This window comes from Solea senegalensis, linkage group LG13 (assembly GCF_019176455.1).
Source record: "Solea senegalensis isolate Sse05_10M linkage group LG13, IFAPA_SoseM_1, whole genome shotgun sequence".
Classification (NCBI taxonomy): Eukaryota; Metazoa; Chordata; class Actinopteri; order Pleuronectiformes; family Soleidae; genus Solea; species Solea senegalensis.
Genome location: NC_058033.1, coordinates 21,045,707 through 21,064,600, shown reverse-complemented (window position 1 = coordinate 21,064,600; position 18,894 = coordinate 21,045,707). Strand labels below are relative to the sequence as shown.

The 18,894-nt window shown below is 41.4% G+C and overlaps 1 long non-coding RNA gene across 2 annotated transcripts in view; it reads left to right on the top strand.

Annotated features, from left to right (window-relative positions):
• LOC122779236 overlaps positions 1 to 16,714 on the top strand; it is a 110,993-nt gene extending 94,279 nt beyond the window's left edge. For both annotated transcript variants that reach the window (XR_006361541.1, XR_006361542.1), the window contains exon 6: positions 16,646 to 16,714. This is a non-coding gene — a long non-coding RNA (uncharacterized LOC122779236). The remainder of the gene's footprint in view (positions 1 to 16,645) is intronic.
• Positions 16,715 to 18,894: the final 2,180 nt, after the last annotated feature.

The following is an 18,894-nucleotide window of genomic DNA, read 5'->3' as shown; positions in this document are numbered from 1 at the left end:
CAATTATGAGCTTAGTTATGGACGTGCTGTGTGTGAACCGGCTGAAATCGAACTGTGTGTGTGTGTGTGTTAATTAGATGAGATGAATGCAGTGAAGTAAAAAAAATGTAGAAACTAACATAATATATGCTGCTATACGTTCTCATTTTCCATGCAGCTGATTCTCCTGAGAGCACATGACTTGTCGTGGGACTTATTCTCCTATAGAATATTCATCATCCCTTTCACTTCAACTGCTCTTTATTTTTAGATTCATTACTCAGTGTCTCGCGGCCTCTCGATCAGGCACGGCTATTATGATCTTCAATTCAGTCTCCTGAATTCAGATCAATACTCGGCTTACATGTCCGTGGTCCAGTGGCCTTAAGAGGCTCTACCACCAATCGAGTGAGCGACAGGTTCCCCAGGAGACGATGTGTTTCCCTGACGGCCACAATGTCAGTGCAATATCAAGGACAAACAAAAGAATAATGAACTTGTTGTGAGATTGGGTTTGAGACATTTGATCCAATACATTAAGATTTAATGTGTCTGACTTTGCAGATTTGGTTTTTAATGGATATCGTTGTCGTAAAGGCTTCAGCCTTATTTCCATTTCATGTAGATGAATTTAAACTCGTCTTTTTCATGGATATACCTGTAGATCTCTTTGCTCCATTGGAGTTCATTCCTTCTTGGTTTCATTTATTCCATTAATTTTATGCTTCCAGGCCTGCGGATCAGGTCTGATTGCATCTTGCTCAGGTTTATCAGTCATTTCACTCAGTTGCTGCCAGAGAAGCCCTGAAATTGACTGAAGGTTTTTTTTTTTTGGAAAAGTCTCACAATATATTCAGCCTGCATCTCAAATGAATCCCTCTGTTGGAGACCCAATGGTCAAACCTTTCTGAGGACACGTCGAGCAGAGTATTGATTTTTAACGCTATCTATTTATCTTCATCAAATAGGACTGAGACCTGAATGCTCCAAAACAGACAGCTCTGTCCTTTGTCCCCCATTCTTTTTCTCACACAATCCCACCCCTTTCCAACTCCCCTGTCTCCCCTGTCTCAGCCCCTCCACCCCCCCATCCCCTCATCCTCTTAGGAGCAGGTTATTGAAATGAACAATAGTGGGGTTTTTTTTCCCAACTTTCTGCTGCTGTTTGCACACACACACGTACACACACACACACACACACGCACACACACAAAGAAATAGTTTTCTTTGTGTGTATGTGCTGTCACATTTAGAGGTCAACAAACAAACAGACCGGGACAACACAACATTTGCTGCACTAACATCTAAACAGGTGAGTTAATCATAAGCAAGGAACACCATTGTTGTTATTTATATGTATATCGACTCCAGTTAGAGTTGCCAACAGTTGAATTGGTTGAATCGTCACAAACACAAGAGCAAAACACCGCTCTAGTTTGTACAGTGGGTATCAAAAGACCATTTTCTTTTTTTTTGCCATTTGTTTTTAAATATACTTTTGCAACGATGACTTTGAGTCATACTCAAAGTCTCCCCAAACCAGGAATAGATTGGGGAAAAGAAAGAAAGGAATAAAACAAACAAAAGATCAAAAGCTTCACAGAGCTGAAGGAGCTCCAATATCAGCTCCGTCTTAGTCATCACATAATAACATTTGTTTAACTCCCCCTGTAGAGTTTCAGCACTGGAACTGCCTGATATGTTATGTTTATCTTTCTCAAACAAGGACATACAGTAGAGGGAAATGTGTGATGGGAGAGGAGATTGCGGCGCGCTGGATTTATGCTTTGTGCTTTTTAACGGGCGGGATTTCAACGACCGACGCGACGTGTCGAACAAAAGTAAAGCAAATTTGTATCTGTAAAGTTTTCTTTTATGGAACTGGCAGCAGAAATGGTATGAGTCAGTTATTCTTCAATATAATACAGCCCTCGTCATTAAAGTAATGACACATAAATTACATTTATACCTGGAATCCAAAGGGACACCAACATAGTTCTGTTTCCCTTCCCGTGGCTATTCATAGTTTCTTTAAAAGGTAAATGAGTATCTGTCCATGAGTTGTCCCTCATCTACTGTACACCAAAAGTCCTACACATGCCATTAGCTTTTAGATATAAGTTGTACAAGGCCTTTCTTTTCTTGGATGCTCAGTTCTTTAACAGAGCTGCATCAGGCGTTTGTGTTTGTGTTTTTATCAGACTGCCACGTTACATTTTTACATTCAAGCGTGCTGTGATGCAACTGTCAAGAAAGAATAATGACAGTGGGTGTGCAATTGCTGTACCTCAAGCATCCATAGGGATTATAGTGGGAGTAAAAATGGAAGCAAAGTGATGGAGGACTTTCCCACGGTGGACAAACTGCGTTTCCATGTGAAACTAGAAAAGCCTTTTTTAACCATAACATGAATCATAGGTACAACCCATTTAAACCATTGTCTTTTCCTGAACCTAAACAAGTTGCTTTCATATTAATCGACAGTCACAACAACTAGTTGCTAATTAGACACAGAATACAGCATTAACAAATGACTTATGGTGACTAAACATGGTCAATATTGATCTCAAAGTGTTACTCATAAAGAAGCATTGGCCATTTTACAACTTTAAGCACACGTTTATTATCGTAATATGATGGAAATAGTCAAGAATATCTGCCGCTGTATAAAAATCACTTTATATTCAGGACGTTTCTCATGCCATACCTGTTTTTTAAATTTCAATATCCAGAGGGATGAAGACGGGCGACCCTGTCGTTTAAGAGACTGGAATTCAAACTGTAGAGTCGTCCTGATCCCTTGGCTTTAGCAGAGCCACACGTCTCATGGCCGAGTGTGGAACGATGAACCTGAAAGTATTATGTGTTCTGACTACTAACCTGTGAGTCTGTGACTTCTACTGTGACCGGCAGAGCGGTGCAGCAAAAAGAGACCGAAATAAAAAGGGAAAGAAGTCTAATTTAATTACCAAACCTGCAATCATGGTGTCATAATACACCAAAAATGAATGCACAGATACTGTACACTCACTGGCTTTTGTATGTTCAACTACTGGTTAATGCAAATATCAAATTAGTCAATTTAGACACTTTACGTATAATATAATACATGGTGACTGTATGTAGGTGTATTTTCTATAAAGTACAAACTTTCTTTCTACTGATGGACAATCATTTTAAATTATTAATATGTCCTTTTGTTATAGGCGGAAAAATGATGCAAAAAGACAAACAAGAGTGAAGTTACGAGGTCAGTGTTTCTCAGTTGTTTGGGGCAAATTTATCACACCCTTACAGCGTTTTTAACTGCTTGTCATTGTGCAGAGTTCTTTCTGAGTCTGCTACACCGAAGGGCATTATAAATGGCAGAATCAGTGCATGCTGTGGTCCATGGCATCTTAATGTGGTGTGCTTCACTGGCACATTCATTCCATAGTCTGCGGCGGCTTTGCCCGCAAGGCCACACTCGTTTCCCTGAGCAGTGGAGGACACAATGTGACTCCTTTTTTTTTTTTTTTTTGCAATCTGTGCTTAAAGAAGCATGAAACATCTCATCAACAGCAAACGGCTGGCAGTGGCTCAGATGGTGTGTCATTTTCTTCTTCCGTAACGTCGGCTGCTACAGAACCTTGATAAAATGTTTTTACTTTGTCACTTTTGTGCCGACTGAGAAAAGGCAAAGAGGCGCAACAAATCTTAATGCCTTGAAAATCACATAAGGATTTTGTCGCTGTCCCCTCGCTGCGATAGTTATAAATAGAGGTCCATACGACTTCACCTTCTCCCCCCCAGATCTGATGAAGATGAGTGAAACTTTTTTTCTCGCCCCAAAAATCCTGTATTGCATGTCAATGAAATCACTTTATAATATTTCGCTTTCTCCCTCTTGCAACACTGAGCAAAGTTGATGGGATGATCATGGAGCATGTACTGCATCAAATGCATTTCTGAGCCGCTGTACCACATGGTTTCTAGGGCACATTCTCATTGACAGGCGTCCTTATGTAGGCTTAGCGTATAATATGCAGTGCTTTTTTTTTCATACAGCCCCATATCAGAGTCTCTTCAACCGTTTCATTTTAATGATGATCAACTGTGCAGTGAAGAGGGTTCGAGAGACACTGTTTTTTTTCCTCCTTCACGGGTTCACATGAAGTCATTTGATGTTCATTAAAAAACAAAACGAAAAAAAACCTTTAGATTACCATGGTATGGACCTTTTTTTAAAAAAATCTTTATTATTTAGTTTATATCGTAACAAATTATTGTGACTAATTTATGGCCCTATCTGAAACACTTCATGTCATTTAAAATTGGTAAAAGAAGAACTGAAATTTAAAACATATGCTCACAAATCTTGGGTAAAATTCTCCAAAATTCTCTTAGTCTTAGACTTTTAGAATCACTGGTTTATACGATCTTTATCAGTAGGTCATGTTGCGAGCTTTTAAATGATATATTTTAAGAAGGAAATCAAGACAAAGCATTCCTACTGTGAGGTCAACGACTCTAAGAAACAAGCAGTAAATACAACTTGTTAAATAAATAATGTAGGTTGTGAATCACGGTCCAAACCTCAGCAGAGCAAAGTAGTAGCGGGGGACAGAACTTGTACATATGCACATCTGTGCCTTTTTATAAATGCATGATTTCTTTACTGTTTGTTTTCTCTTCACTCCGTAGCCTCGGGCAGGTGTCAGTAAGGAGCGAATGACAGACCAATGACAAGAAGAACAAGGTTGTTGTTGGTGACAGCGCATGTTGTCTGGCACCTGGGGTACTGGAACGCGTCCAAAAGTCAGAAGCACTGTGTTAGGATGAAGAGCAGCTAGAAGTTGTAAAGAGACTTGTTTTTTGGGGCCTCTCCAGGTGTTCTCTACTCTGCCCAGAAAGGATAAGAGATGGTGGAAGGATGCATGGGGAAGTGAGATGTGGATGGATGGAGGGATGGATGGATGGAGTGAGTGCCTCGCTGACTGAATGTGAGGTGGGCCAATTTTGGATTTATCCAGTGACATAAAAGTGGTCACCACAACAGATCCTCCGCCTCCATCTTACCCTATACCTCCAACTGTCTGCATGTCCTCCTCCAAACCATCTCAACCTTGCCTCTCTAACCTTATTTCCTTGTCCTGTCCATCCTGGTCACTCCCAAAAGCAAGTGCACTATGATAACAATACTATTTCTGGCTATTTCAAATCAAATATGCCTGGTCCTGCTGCTGTAAATACCCACAGCTGCATCAAATATTTATTTATCCACGCACTGCAGCTTAGGTGCAATTCCAGGTTTTAACATGTTACAGAAAACTTCTGAGCCTTTCCTCTAATAATGATACTGAAGCTGTGACAACAAAGCAAATGTTTTTATTGAGTTTCAGGCCCAGGGCAGCGAGCTGTCAGCGTGTCAGCGTCAGGAGTGAGAGTGAAAGGCTGCTTTTCAGAGATATATTGACAGAGGAAGAAAAAAAAGATTAATAGATCAGATGGATGGAAGAGGGCAGATAAATTGGGGATATTACTTCCCTTTGTCGTTTGAATGGTTGCTGCCAGAGTTAAGGATGCTTTCTCCACTTTTCAGCTAATTTATTATTAAAGAGCTCTGATGAATCTTTCATGCAGCGGAAATTAACGAACACGAAGGAGTGCATAAATGAAGAGAGCGATGAAAGGCGGCGGCGGGGCCAAAAAGCAAGCGGCAGAAGGTAGTAGAAGACACAATAGAAAGGTGCTATTAGAGAGATGGAGATATAATTGTGAAAAAGTGACTGGGTTAAAGCCGGGGGAAGTCGACTGCCAGAGTTCCTTTTTGTGTGAATCTGTGAAAAGGAGAAGACGAGTAGAGAGACGGAGAGAATGAGAGCAAAGGTATGGATGAAAGGAAGCACCATGCTGCTGTGGCCTGGTTCATGCATCCCGAGCAAACAATGGGAAAAGTTTTTCTTCTGTTTACTGCTTGTTTCACACACACAAAGATCAATAGCTACAAGTCACACTGTCTTAATATAGACTGGGACTGAAGTTTCCCTTTTCTTTTCCTCCTTTGCTTTTCATGTGCTCGTCAGATTGATTGATTGCCGCCGTAATTCTTCGCACCCAAACGCTGGCCTGGTTCCAGCTCCCGAGCAAACACCGACAACCTCAGAAACCATCTGTTTCCGCTGCGTTGTATTTCTTATCTGAGCTATTCTGAAAGTCAACACTGCACACACTGGTGCCCTCACTCAGTCACCTGTCGGGTGTGACGCTGGACAGTTGGACGATTAACAGGCAGACAGACACGAGCAACACTGACCTTGTTCAGACGCCACCGTGTAACAATAATATCTCGTCCCAACAGATTTTGTAATAAGGAAAATAACTTGTTCTGTTTTAAACGAGACCTTAATCTTTCTGTCATGTTTACTAAATGCTCTGAAACATTTTAATAAAGCTGCAGCCACTGCGAGTATTAAAAACTTGCCAAATGTGGACATTACGTACTCATTACAATAATAGACACTTTAATGTAGTAGCTATTACATTTGCTGTTGTTTAGGACGGCGTGACTGTAAGTACAGTACACTTTACTGCCCTGCATCACCCCATTAAACTAAGCTCCTATTTCTCCGGAAGCCCACAACTTTTCAAAAGAAGCAACTCATCCATACAAATATAGTGTCTGCAGAACATGATTGCATGCAGGTTGTCTAGCCTGAATGTGGTTTTTGTTTTTGTGCCAAACATCAAATAATCACATTTAGTTTCTCAAAGGAAGGAGTGTTTCTGATTTCTGCTGCCAAATACATAAAAAAAAAAGATATTTGTGATCTTACAAAGCGTCTATAGGGAAAAGAAGGAGTCGTAAATAAATAAATATAGTATTAGAAGTGATTGGAAAAGGGAGGAGAGCGGGTGGGGGGAGGCAGAGAGAGAGTGAGTGAGTCACAGTGAAAGATAAGACGTGAAAATGAAAGGAACAGAAGTGCACGCAGGAGACGGTGAAAGAGATGAACAGAGAGGGAACAGGTGATGCTCATAGTTATCTCCTCCGGGCATCAGAACATAAATATTAAGTCCTCAGAAGAAAGGAAGTCCCATTCTAACGCGGCCGTGAGCCAATAAATGAATACTGCACTGTGGTTTCTTTTCTTTTTTTTCTTTCTTTCATCATAAAATATGATCACAGTCTGTCACAGTGTGTGGACGCCTGCAGACCACATAAGAGCACAGGGAGCTCTGTGGAGAGAATCCTGCTCCCACAGTCATAAGCCCATATATCACACATCCCATGAAATAACACTGTCCCTAAGTATCACTCCCTCAGGGTGGGTTCGCTTTGATAAGAGGCAACACGCTAGTACATCTCTCAGCTTTAGACACATCACAAAAAAAACAAAAAAACACTCTGTCTATAGTATTTCGTTAGAGGGTGGTCGCAGTGGACGCACGCCTGGTGCATGCTGGGAACGTGCAGCGCTTTTAAAGAGGTCAAATGTTTGTGTTTTGTTTGATTCCAGATACACACATTCGCCATTATTTTTGGAATGACCTACCGAGCACTACCAGAACAGGGGGGCGTCCCGGTCTCTTCAACACCCAGCTCTTCCAAGAGCATCTTCTGTCCTAGCACGTACCCTTACCTCCTCCCCTACACTATCTCCTTCTGCACTTGCATTCACCCTCTATCAGTCCACTGTGGAGTTCTTTCCAAGACTTCTTCTATGTTGCTCCGCTAAATGCTTTAATGTCAACGTAGAACAACGACTTTGAAAGATGTCGCGACTTCTAGACGTATGTAAAGTCGGGGGTTGCTTTCATAGTTTGGTTTAATAGAAAAGGAGAGTTTTGATAACAGAGCACAAACAATGTGGGAATGTGGAGGCAAAGCGCCTCCTCCGTTGATCTCATCACACTTGGTGAATGTGCTAATTAAAAACCTCATTTGTTCTAACTGGTGTTGGCATATCATATAAAATCAGTCCTCCTCGAGAAAGAAAAGAATATACAGTACATTTGGGATTTTAGTTTTTATTTTAAATATTAGTAGCCAAAAAAACAAAACAAAGTACAAGTAATAGTCTTTGGTGATACTTTGGTGAAATGAAACATGCTGTGGTTTCAGTGTATTATCAGTATACTGTACCCATCTGTTATCACGTAAAACATGTACAATATCCTGGATAAATATAGTATATTTTGATTACCTTATACTTTTCTTTAATTCAAAGTCTTCATCTGTTGTGCGTTATTATTATTGTTGTATTGTCAGGCAGGGACAGGTGACATCTACATCTACAGCACAATAATTACTCTTTACCTTTGTCTCTCAGTCCCTGCAGAGACTGAACCAAACTATGAAATCATCCATGTCTGTGTTTAATCATGGGACCAAATGCATATCCTGTGTGATATACGGATGCCTATATATACCTAGACCTATGATGGATGAAGCGTCCCCGTCTCTGACCTGTCTCCCAGGTGACTCTGTGGGTAGAATGAGAAAGTGTGCACTGGCACCACAGCCAGCCGCGGCCTCTGTGGCCCAAAAAGTCACTTGGTCCTCGCAGCACTGCCTGTGAGAGCTCATAGATCTTCATCTGCCGAGCAGTGGGGGTACAACAGATGTTTGGGGAGCAGGCTGGAGTTATGGCCTTAGGGACTACTAGCAAAATTGTTGTTAAAGTGCATCATTTATCTATAGACAGGAGGTCCTTTGCTATGTTGTGCTCTCCAACATTAAAGCAGGGAGTAACGGGCGAAAAAAAACAACCACAAATAATTACCATTCAGTTCAATGTGCTCAGATTTTAAATGGCACCTTTGGTGTTCTTTTAGTTTTTCCCTTTGGCTCTCACTTTGAATCATATTTTAGTAGAGTTTAGAGTGTGAGAGGCGACGCCGTGTTGTGTCGATGCTGCTGATTTAAAGTTTTTGCTGCGAGTGAGCTGAGGCAGTGAAGGAAAAGACGTGTGCTCCACTGAACATTTGTGGATAATGAGTCCTTCCAGAAATGAGATTTTATTACCAGATATCCACCACCTCCTTACCAGTAGTTTGTAGTTTGATAAGTGACATGCACAGAGAGCTGCTAGCTGTAAATAGACCGAGAACATGGGGATCATTCAAATCTGTGTGGTGTTTGGGTGCTGATATCGCCGCCAATTGGTATGTTACTGCATATAAGAAACTACCGTTGAAGTTACTGCATTCCCGCCTCCACCACCACCATCATCATCATCAATCAGAATTGTTTAATCTGAAGGTCCCAGTTGCACATAAAATGCACAAATATCAAGTAAAAGTTGAGATTCTGTGCAGTGGAACAGCTCATGGCTCTGTTTTAACATCTCTGACATACAGCATGACCTACACGATTTCCTATGGGCGATTGAGAGTTGAGTCAAAGGTTTTCCAAGCAACTTTTTCCTGTTTTGTAAGGTCATAAACACTGTTTTATTCCTCTTAAAGGTTATTCTTTTCAAGCCATTGCACTTATCAAGATAAATAAACATCCATATCAATCGGGTACGAAGCAAACTGTCACTAAGCCGTCTGCCTAATGTGACATTTAGCTGAGACACAATTGATGTGATATTTGTGAGACGAGCTAAACGGATGAAAATCAAAGGACCCAGACGGAGAGACGGAGCATCTGCCAACCTGACATTTACTTGACTCAACTGTCTTACCACTCATAAAGGTCTGTTTGTTTGCATGTCTGTGCAGATCTGCAGGTACAATATGTGTGTATGTAAATCCTGAAACATTTGCTTATTGAGGAAATGTAAAAACGTAAGAATGTAAATATTTGCTGTGTGGAAGAAGAGAAGAGAAGTCTTGCATGAGTCAGACGGAACTATAGGCAGTTGCTCCCTGCACTGAGGCTGGGGTAAATCTGGAGGCCTGTGCCTAAGCTCTCAACATCCCTTTACACCTTCATGCCTGCATTTGTGAAGGAATAATTATGAACTGCTGTATATATGCGCTCACTGCAGCAAAAACACCTGAACAACAATTTGATCACAGATCCTATGTTAGTAGAGAAACATGACGTTGTGTTATGCTCTAAACACGCGACGCCGTTCCTTGTCTCTGCGTAACGACTGTGGCTTCTCTCAGATTGAAATATGAATCGTTTTATTACAGTTAAGAGTTAATCACATGTTCACGTGCTCTAATTGCTGACATGTACTGAACAATATCCTTTGCAAGGCTGTTATTATAGTGCTGCTTCGGGCGTTGCATAGCTTAATGTTTGAAGCTCCACTTCTTTCAATATGAATTCTGCGCTGACTTTTATTTTATACATTAAAACTCTTTTGGGATCATAGTTAAAGCCACTTGAAAATTCTTCGTGCAGGCTGGAGAGCCTTCCCCCACAAGTGCTTTATCCAAGTGACTTCACATAGAATACTGAAACTGTGATTGGAAGTTTGTAGGCTCTTTATGTGAAGGGAAACACACTCTTCTCTTGAATTAAATTAAGGAATTAAGCTCCATTTCCCTTAGTTTTGGCCTAATTTTAGGTCCGTCCCTCCCTCCCTCCCTCCCTCTCAATCTCTTCTTTCCTCCTTTCCTCCATCTCTCCTGTCGTTCTCGCTCTCTCCACTCCCGCCTCACCCTCGCTGTCTCTAATGACATCTCAGCGTCTTCCAAACTGAAAGTCCACTCCATAACAGTCTGAACCATAATGAGCTCATTTAAAGGAGAGGAACAGAGGGCAGCCACTGCTGTTTCTGACAGACAACCATTTAAGAGCAGTCCACTCTGGGCCTTCAGCTAACGAGCCGACCAGCCATGTCTTCCCATCTCTTCCCTCATGAAAGTTTGCAATGTGGCTGATTTGCGATGTTTCCACTCCTCCACTCTCTGTCAATCACATTTCTCCTATTTTTCCCCAAAACATCTCACTCGTATCACCTGTCTGTCCTCAGCCACTCTGTCTCAATCTCTGCAGATGTTTTCCATTGTTTAATCTTCAGCATTGGCTATAACTATTATTTAATCAGTCGAGCAGTTATTATACATTATTCAGTCAGAATTCACATCACACTTTGGCCATCGGAAAAACCCATATCAGTTGACCTCCATTCATAGCCCGATGATGACAGATGAAGTCTGCTCTGATAATTGCATACCTTAGTCTCTCACAGGACTATAAATCATGCCAATCAAGAGTAATGGTCATTTTATGGTGGGATTAATCTCAATAGCCTTGTTGTCCATTGGATGGAGTAAGAGGTCTTTCATCCATCAGTGGAGGCAGAGTGAGTTCCTGAGGTGATAACCTCCCTGATCTCTGTGCTGCCTCCTGAGGCTTCTCATTGTTCTTTGATGGCTTCGACTGATGTTCATTTTCTCCCAGATCTGAGCCTGTGCTGCGGTGTTGCGAGCGTCTTTCCCACCTTCTGCTTTGTTTGGCGTCCTCTAATGTCTTTATCTCCTCGTCTGACGCTCTCATCCGCTCGCTATGTTCAGCAGAACAAATTGGGTTTGATAGCTCGATTAGCTCCAGCTTTCCACCTGCTCCATTATTGGTTAAATGCAAACGGCTGATTGTGGAACACGGAGAGGCAGAGCCTTATTTCACTTATGTCATCAAAGACATTTTAATACACCGACTTCAAGGAAAGATAATGTGTAACTAATAAGGTTAAAGATGCTTTTGTTCCGTTTAAGTGCCATGGCGGTGCTGAGCCAGTGGGCCTTGTTGCACCTAAATAGAATTTTGCTATTTTTGTAATTATTAAAGCTTTTCATTTTTGAACCCTTGGGGGCAAGAGTGAACATCACATCAACATAATCAACTCAGCCATTTTGCTCATGAATAGATAACGTCCACATGGAGCTTTGTCCAACATCTACTGTCCTTGCTTTGTTTTTTCCGTCTGCTGTTTGGTGCTTGACAAGTGGTGTTATGTGGCTTTAAGCGAGAAAAAGCTGCTTGTAACTGCGGGAGAACAGGCTGATGGGTTGATGGGACTGAACTGAAACAATGAGGTTGCAGGCTGTGACACGGGGACAATGAGCTCCACCGAGCCCAGGGAGACTGCAAAGTTTGGTGATCCTTTTTCTCACAATGCATCAAATGGTCCATTCTTATTCTCCTGAATTTTGCTTTCAGTGCTCACTTTTAGACCTTTTAGAGCAGAAGCATCACTTATTCTCGCTGCCAATATGAAGATTAAAATATATTTCAAGAAGGCACTTTTTAATTTCAGACGTCCCTTTTTTAAATTTAGCAAATTATTGACTTTATGAGTCAAGTGAAGATCACACCTGTGACGCAGGCACTGTCCCCTCACATAAGCCAACTGCTACCTCTGCTGGGATTTTAAGCAAATTAAACACAGGGCTGTACCAACAGTCGGACATGCTTCTTCTTCTTCTTCTTAAAATATCAGGTGTTTAGTGCAGTGCAAGCATTGTTTATTAAAAGAATATGAGGCATAAACTGGGTATAATGTGAAAAGAGAACCAATTAAGGAAAAATGTTGATATCTAAGCTCAGCAAAAAGTCCCTAAAGTTGATAAGAGGAATGTCACCTTCATTAGTTTGTGTAAAGATAGTGAGGAAAGCCTGAAAACACAGTGGTGCACTGTTGTGCATGCGTCGCTTTTCTCCCACTTGTTTTAATTGTGTGAGTGTGTGAGTGGTTGTCCGTCGTCGTGTGGCCCTGCGACGCACTGGCGACCTGTCCAGGGTCTACCCGCCTTTCGCTCTATGTCAGCTGGGATTGGCAACAGCAGCCCCACGACCCTCATGTGGAGGATAAAGCTGGATGGATGTGCCTCAGTGCCTTAAAGCCTTTTACTCGGCACAGTACCGTCCACAGTGATGAGTGGGTATGCGCTGCCTTAAGCGACATCACTGGCTTTTTTTCTTCTTTTCTTTTTTTCTTTAGGATAAACTGTTGACAGCTGCTGTGCAAAAACATAAATAATATTTGGCTAAAATGTTGTGTATGTTGTGAGTGTTGTGTATTCATTAAAGCCGCTATTTTTCAGAAACGGCACCGGGATCAAAATGGCACCTGTGGGCTCTGCACTTCAGTTCTTTTCCTTCCAGCAATCTTCCCCTTTTGTCCTCCTCCAGCTCTCCATCTTCTTGCAGAGTCTCCTCTCGCTTGCAATTTCCCAGAATGCCTCTCACCTCCCCCAGGACTTTTCCTGGAATTACTTGCACACCTCTCTTTGCTTTATCTGTCTTCTCCTTTTCTGAGTTTCCTCGCCCTCATCTCTATTTCTGGCCATTGCCTAAATCCTCATACCTGCTTTGCCAACCTTGTCTTGTGCGCCCACTTCCTCTTGTGCGATGTCAGGGTTGCCTGTGGTTTTATGAGTTCGGCAGCGGCAGTATGATATTGACCTTCCTCCACCTCCAAGTAAGTCTCTGCTAATAGAGAGACGGAGCAGTGGAATGACCAGGGCCAGGTGCGCCGACCTTGGTCTCAGTGCAGCAGCAGGGGGCACTCTTCAGCCTTCACTGCCACGTGTGACTTGGACACAGCTCGTGTGTGAATCGGGTGAACAGCAAGGGGGAACAACAATGCTGCAGTTGTGCGACTTGTCATTTAGTGTGCTTTATGTGTGTGTGTTCATGGATGGCAAATCAGTGTCCTTTGCTGTACATGAGAAAAGGGTAAAAGCTTAGTGGGGGAAAGGGGAAGATTCTGTTATTATCTCTCATTAATATGTATGACATGATCGCTCTCTCTCTCTCTCTCTCTCTCTGCTGTGTGTGTAAGTGTGTGTGTGTGTGCGTGCGTCCATGCATGTGAATGCACATATGGATGAGTGGGTGTGGCTGAGTGATGACACCTAAGGTCGTGTTAGAAACTGTGGTGAAATCAAGTGTGTGTGTGTGTGTAATCTCAATCAAGTGATTTCCACTTAAAGGCCTGATTACATACAGGGGGCGTCGTTGTGTAACATTCCACTCTGTAGTAATCATTACAAAAAAATAAAGGGCAAATAAAAAATAAATAAACTGGCAACATAATAATTAAGTAAGTTCTGTGCTAACAATCTCCCAATTAATTCAGAAATGAAAGGGCTGTCACTCGCTGATAAAAGAATCAACTCCATATATTTGGAGTGAGATTTGTGACGTTGGTATTTATTTTTAAAGAATTCCGAAACTTTTGCAATAACTTTTCCTCGATCGGACCCATTTATCAAGTCTGCCATTTCGCCTGGAGAAGGTTTGACGCCCTCATAGTTTGTATTCCGGTGGTTTTGAAGTGATTGACGGATTACACGGAATCACCAGACAGTTGGACAGATCGCACTTCTCGTTGGAGTGGTTTTCTAGACGAAAGCCAGATCCTTTAACGTGATTGAAATTTGCGACGTATCAGACTGACTGCTTGGAAATATCTCTGCATGATTGTTTACTGTGTGCAGTTTGTCCTAAGAACGGACGACCAAGCTCATTTCAGCTGAACTTCAAGAAGACAATAAACGAGACTACAGACGCCATTAACTTACCAAAAGATATTAAAAATGTCATGTTGGGATGTGGTGATATTAAAGATCTGCTTGCCCTCAATTTCTTTGGAATGAAACGACTTCAAATGAATCTTAAAAGTGTTTAATATCTCAGTGCCATCTCATTTTCCTCCATCAAGATTGTACTTTTAAAATGAAGTGATTCCTCTTTGATCCCTTGCTGTGATTCAACTTTGCTTTTATTGATGCTTAGACTGCATGTCTTCAGTTCATTAATTCAGGGAATGAATTGGTCTTATCATTATCGGGTTCATCACTTTTTAAGGCCTCGTCATTACACATTACACAGAGACTCTAATTGTGGCGCAATCAAGGTGTTTCCCGCCTATTACGCTTTAATGGCTTTTGAATTTCTATTGTGAAACAAATACATACTGTATGAGGCGGTGCTGACACAACAGACGCACACTCTATATGAACTCTGCTTATTATGCAGTATCTTTGTTGCATACGCGCATCTATAGCCATATATGCATCTATTATCGGTGAGTGAGGAGCGGGGCAAAAATAGGACACAGTAGGATATACTTTATGTGGTACAAGCACACACTGCATGTACTTTTGTGCTAGATACATGAGATTAATGTGACCGGTATCGTGGTTTCTCACAGAGTGACTCCGTTCCACTTCTGTACCTCTTGTGGTGCCTGAAGGAGGAGCTTAGCGTGATGGAATCGGGCATCCCGTGGTCAGATCCATCCTGTTTTGCAAAAAAGTCTAAAGATGTGTTAAAGTTTGTCTTCCTTTATAACGACAATTGACCCTTTTCCACTATGGTCCCGGCTCGCCTCAATGTGGGCGGAGTCGTTACTGCACGGCTGCGTGAAACTGCGGTGACTCAGAATGAGTTAATTGAAAAGATATTTGTTCAGTACTTCCTTCCATGACACAGTCACAGGACTTTAACACAGCAGCAGGGTTTGTGATGCTAAATACACCAGATTTTAGACATTTCCCTGGTAGTTGTTGGAGATGAACCCACGTTTTTAGGATTGTTAAGTCTTTTTAACTGATCTACAGTTCGGCATTGTTCGGCTTGATTCTTGCGTCTCTTCCTGTGACCGAGCCAGAGCAGGTACTAAAAAAAGTACCAGGTACTATACTATTGTAAACACGAGTAGAGCCAAATCAAAATCTCAACAATTATGGGATACAGACTTGAACGACCTCTGTAATGCTGGAAAATGTACCATCATACCCAATTTCAACCACATGAATGGATTGTTATTAATTAAAGTACGCTACATTTCTGGATGATGGACATTTGCCATGTTACTGTGTTGGCAACAAAGCTTCCATCTGCTGTTGTCTGTGGAAATGTTCTCAAATGTTTTTTTTTGCCAAAATTTGATAGAAACGATTCATGTTCTCCATACTGAACGTAACCTTCATGCTTTTAGAAAATGAGTGTAAAAGTGTAAACTTGCCAAACAAGGCACACACATTATTGATTATAGTTAGTTTGAGTAGATGAGCAGGTAATAAATATCCGCACCGCAGGTGACAGGTGGGCCAAGTCCTATTGGATTCAGAATTCTATACTGTAAAGGTCACGGACTCGATAACAAGCAGTGGGACCATCAACGGGATTATTTTCACAAAATGTCCTTCAGCGAAACTTCTCCAGCCAATTACTTATGAAAGAAATGAGTGAATTTTAAAGTTGTTTTTTAACAAGTTTTAAAAAACACTTTCAGGTTGTTTTTTGTATTTACCTGTGAGCCACAAAGGAAAACCAAGGTCAATATCTGCCCCTCTTATGACCACATGGGGAAATGTGTCTGCAGTGAATAATGGGGATGAACCAAAACAATACTCAGTATCAGTATTGGTCTCATACTGGCCAGAATAAATAAAACAATACATCCAAGATAATCCATAAACCCTAAATATGCCATAAATCTTTCACATAACACAGACAGCATGTGTTAAAGAGAGGTTTCCTTCACCAATGTCATGTCACAAGGTCATAAAAGAGAGCTACAACTGTATTTCTTTGGTAAATGCATCAGAACAAATGTCATATTCAGCTTAGTTTTTTAAGAGAGGTTGTAAACTGGGTCCCAAATGAATAATATGAACAAAAAAGGCATTATATTCTTCTGATTTTTGATTATCAAGGTTACTTAGTCTGTATGACTTGGTCATTGAACCGTGTTTTGTTGTCTTACAGTGAGCGACCATCAGCAGCTCCAGGGCAGATGTCAACCTGCACCCATCTTTGCTCCCTTGCTGCACAGGAGACGAGACAGGTAAATGCCAGATGCTGCTGTAGGCTGCTGGAGGTGTGCATGCACACACATTCAACCGGGCCACTGTGCTTGGCAGGTAGAGCAGGGAAATGCATTATTGATAGTGTTTGAGTTTTGCAAAGGAAAGCAAGAAACCCCTTTGATCTCTTCATAGACGACGCGTCGCCCGCAATCTCCCTCAATTTCAGTCATGTGCAAACAGCACTGCGGGGTAAGAGTGACAAATTTCTCCTTGATCACTTCTCCCTTTTCTTCTTTCTTCCTTTTCTTTTTTTCCCCGGCTTAAGACACACACTGCCCAAGGAGCAATTGTTCTCATATTTGTCTTTCTCTGTCACTGGGAAAGAGAGCGACGGAGACGCAGAAGAGAAGAAATAAGCCAACATGATTCCTCTGGTAATTGTTGAATGATTGAAAATTGAACATGGGAATTTGTTGCCAATTAAGTCTAAATTCATAAGGTACTCTTATCTCCTGAATTGAATTTATATGCAGAGCGATGCGGCATGTGTTGGAGCAGGGGGCATAATTGCAAAACATGGCCAAGTGAGTTATGCAAATGGTGCTCATTTCACCACAAATTTGAAGTGACTTAGCCTATACCCATATTCATACAATGCCTTAATAGCTTAACCATAAGGTAGCGCTGCAGTAATTGCTGTGTTGGATTAAAGTGGGAGGAATAACTGTCCCTGAAGGCAAAAGTTAAAGAGAGAGCGAGGGACAACACACACACACACACACACACACACACACATAAAACGACTGGGTTGGATCTTTCTAACTTTATTCTGAAAGGTTAACATGTGTTGTTTTTTGGGGTGGATATAAAAAGCAAAGGTTTAATACCACGTGAACTTTGTGAGACATATTCACAGTCACAAACTTTGGCTTTGAAGTGAGATTAGGAGCAGAGATGCTAGCACCAACACCTGCGGCCCGGGTTGGGCACTGTGTGTGTGTGTGTGTGTGTGTGTGTAAATGGGAACGCACATCTCTGTATTTCACTGACACGGAGCAGTGAAGAGATCAGGCTTATCCTTTGTGACACTTACTTTTAAGTCCTTTTTCCAAACCGGTTGGTTCAATTTACTACCGTCTCCCTGGAAACCACTCAAATCCCACGCAGACCTACTCCGACATACATGAACTCACACGGTCGCACAAACACACACTGCCGGACAAACCGTTGACCTTCACGTTGCAATCTCTGAGGTCGATCAGTCGGCCATTCTTCCATGTAATGTTTACATCTCTGTGGGCTATTTGGCCACAATGGGAAGATTGCCTTTGGTCGACAACCTGTGACCACAGTGGTCATTTTCCCCGGCTTGACCGCAGGGTGAAAGCGATCAAAAGCATCACTTTTCCTACATATTTAAGGAAGAGAGTGACGGGAACAAACTTGTTTTCATACACACACACACACGGCATGAAGTGTTTAAAGGAACAGAAAATCACAGCATTGTAAAATTGCTCTAACGCTCTGCGCATATTTGATTATATTTTTGCATATTCATGAGAGAAATATCAAATTTCAAATCTTAATAACTCCTTAATATGGAGGAAATAAATTGTGCGTGCTATTTGGAGTGGTTGGGTTGATTTTAAACATTTGCTGATGATTGATTTTAATGAGCTTATTTTGAAATGATTAACGTTGCTGCCTGTCTTTAATTATTTTTGAATACATGGCAAGTAGCATAGTGTCTCTCATATTATAGTTATTGTCTATTCAATTCACCAGATAGCAATTATTTGTTTTTTTCTTTTTTTCTTTGAGACCCCTGAGACTAATATGTGAGGCAGGAGGTTTTCAAATGCTCTTCCTAATGTCTGCCCCCACAGCACATGAGCACTATTGTGTTCCTTAATGATGGATTTGCACATTTTATGTGTTGCACCTCTACAAGTGGTAATTTTTAAGCTGAGGAATGTGATAAGACAATGAGCCAGTTCAATATTTATGGATTTTCTTTGTTAAAACATCGAGAAAGAATGTTTCCAACCAAAGGGAAATGAAAGATTTAAAATGTAAAATTGTGAAAGTTAAGAATAAACACCCACATCTGAAGATGGACTCCGTCACAGCAGTTTATACATGTGTGAATAATTTAAAATGTCTCAATTTATGAATAATAATGTTAATTAAGCCACGATTATGTGAAAT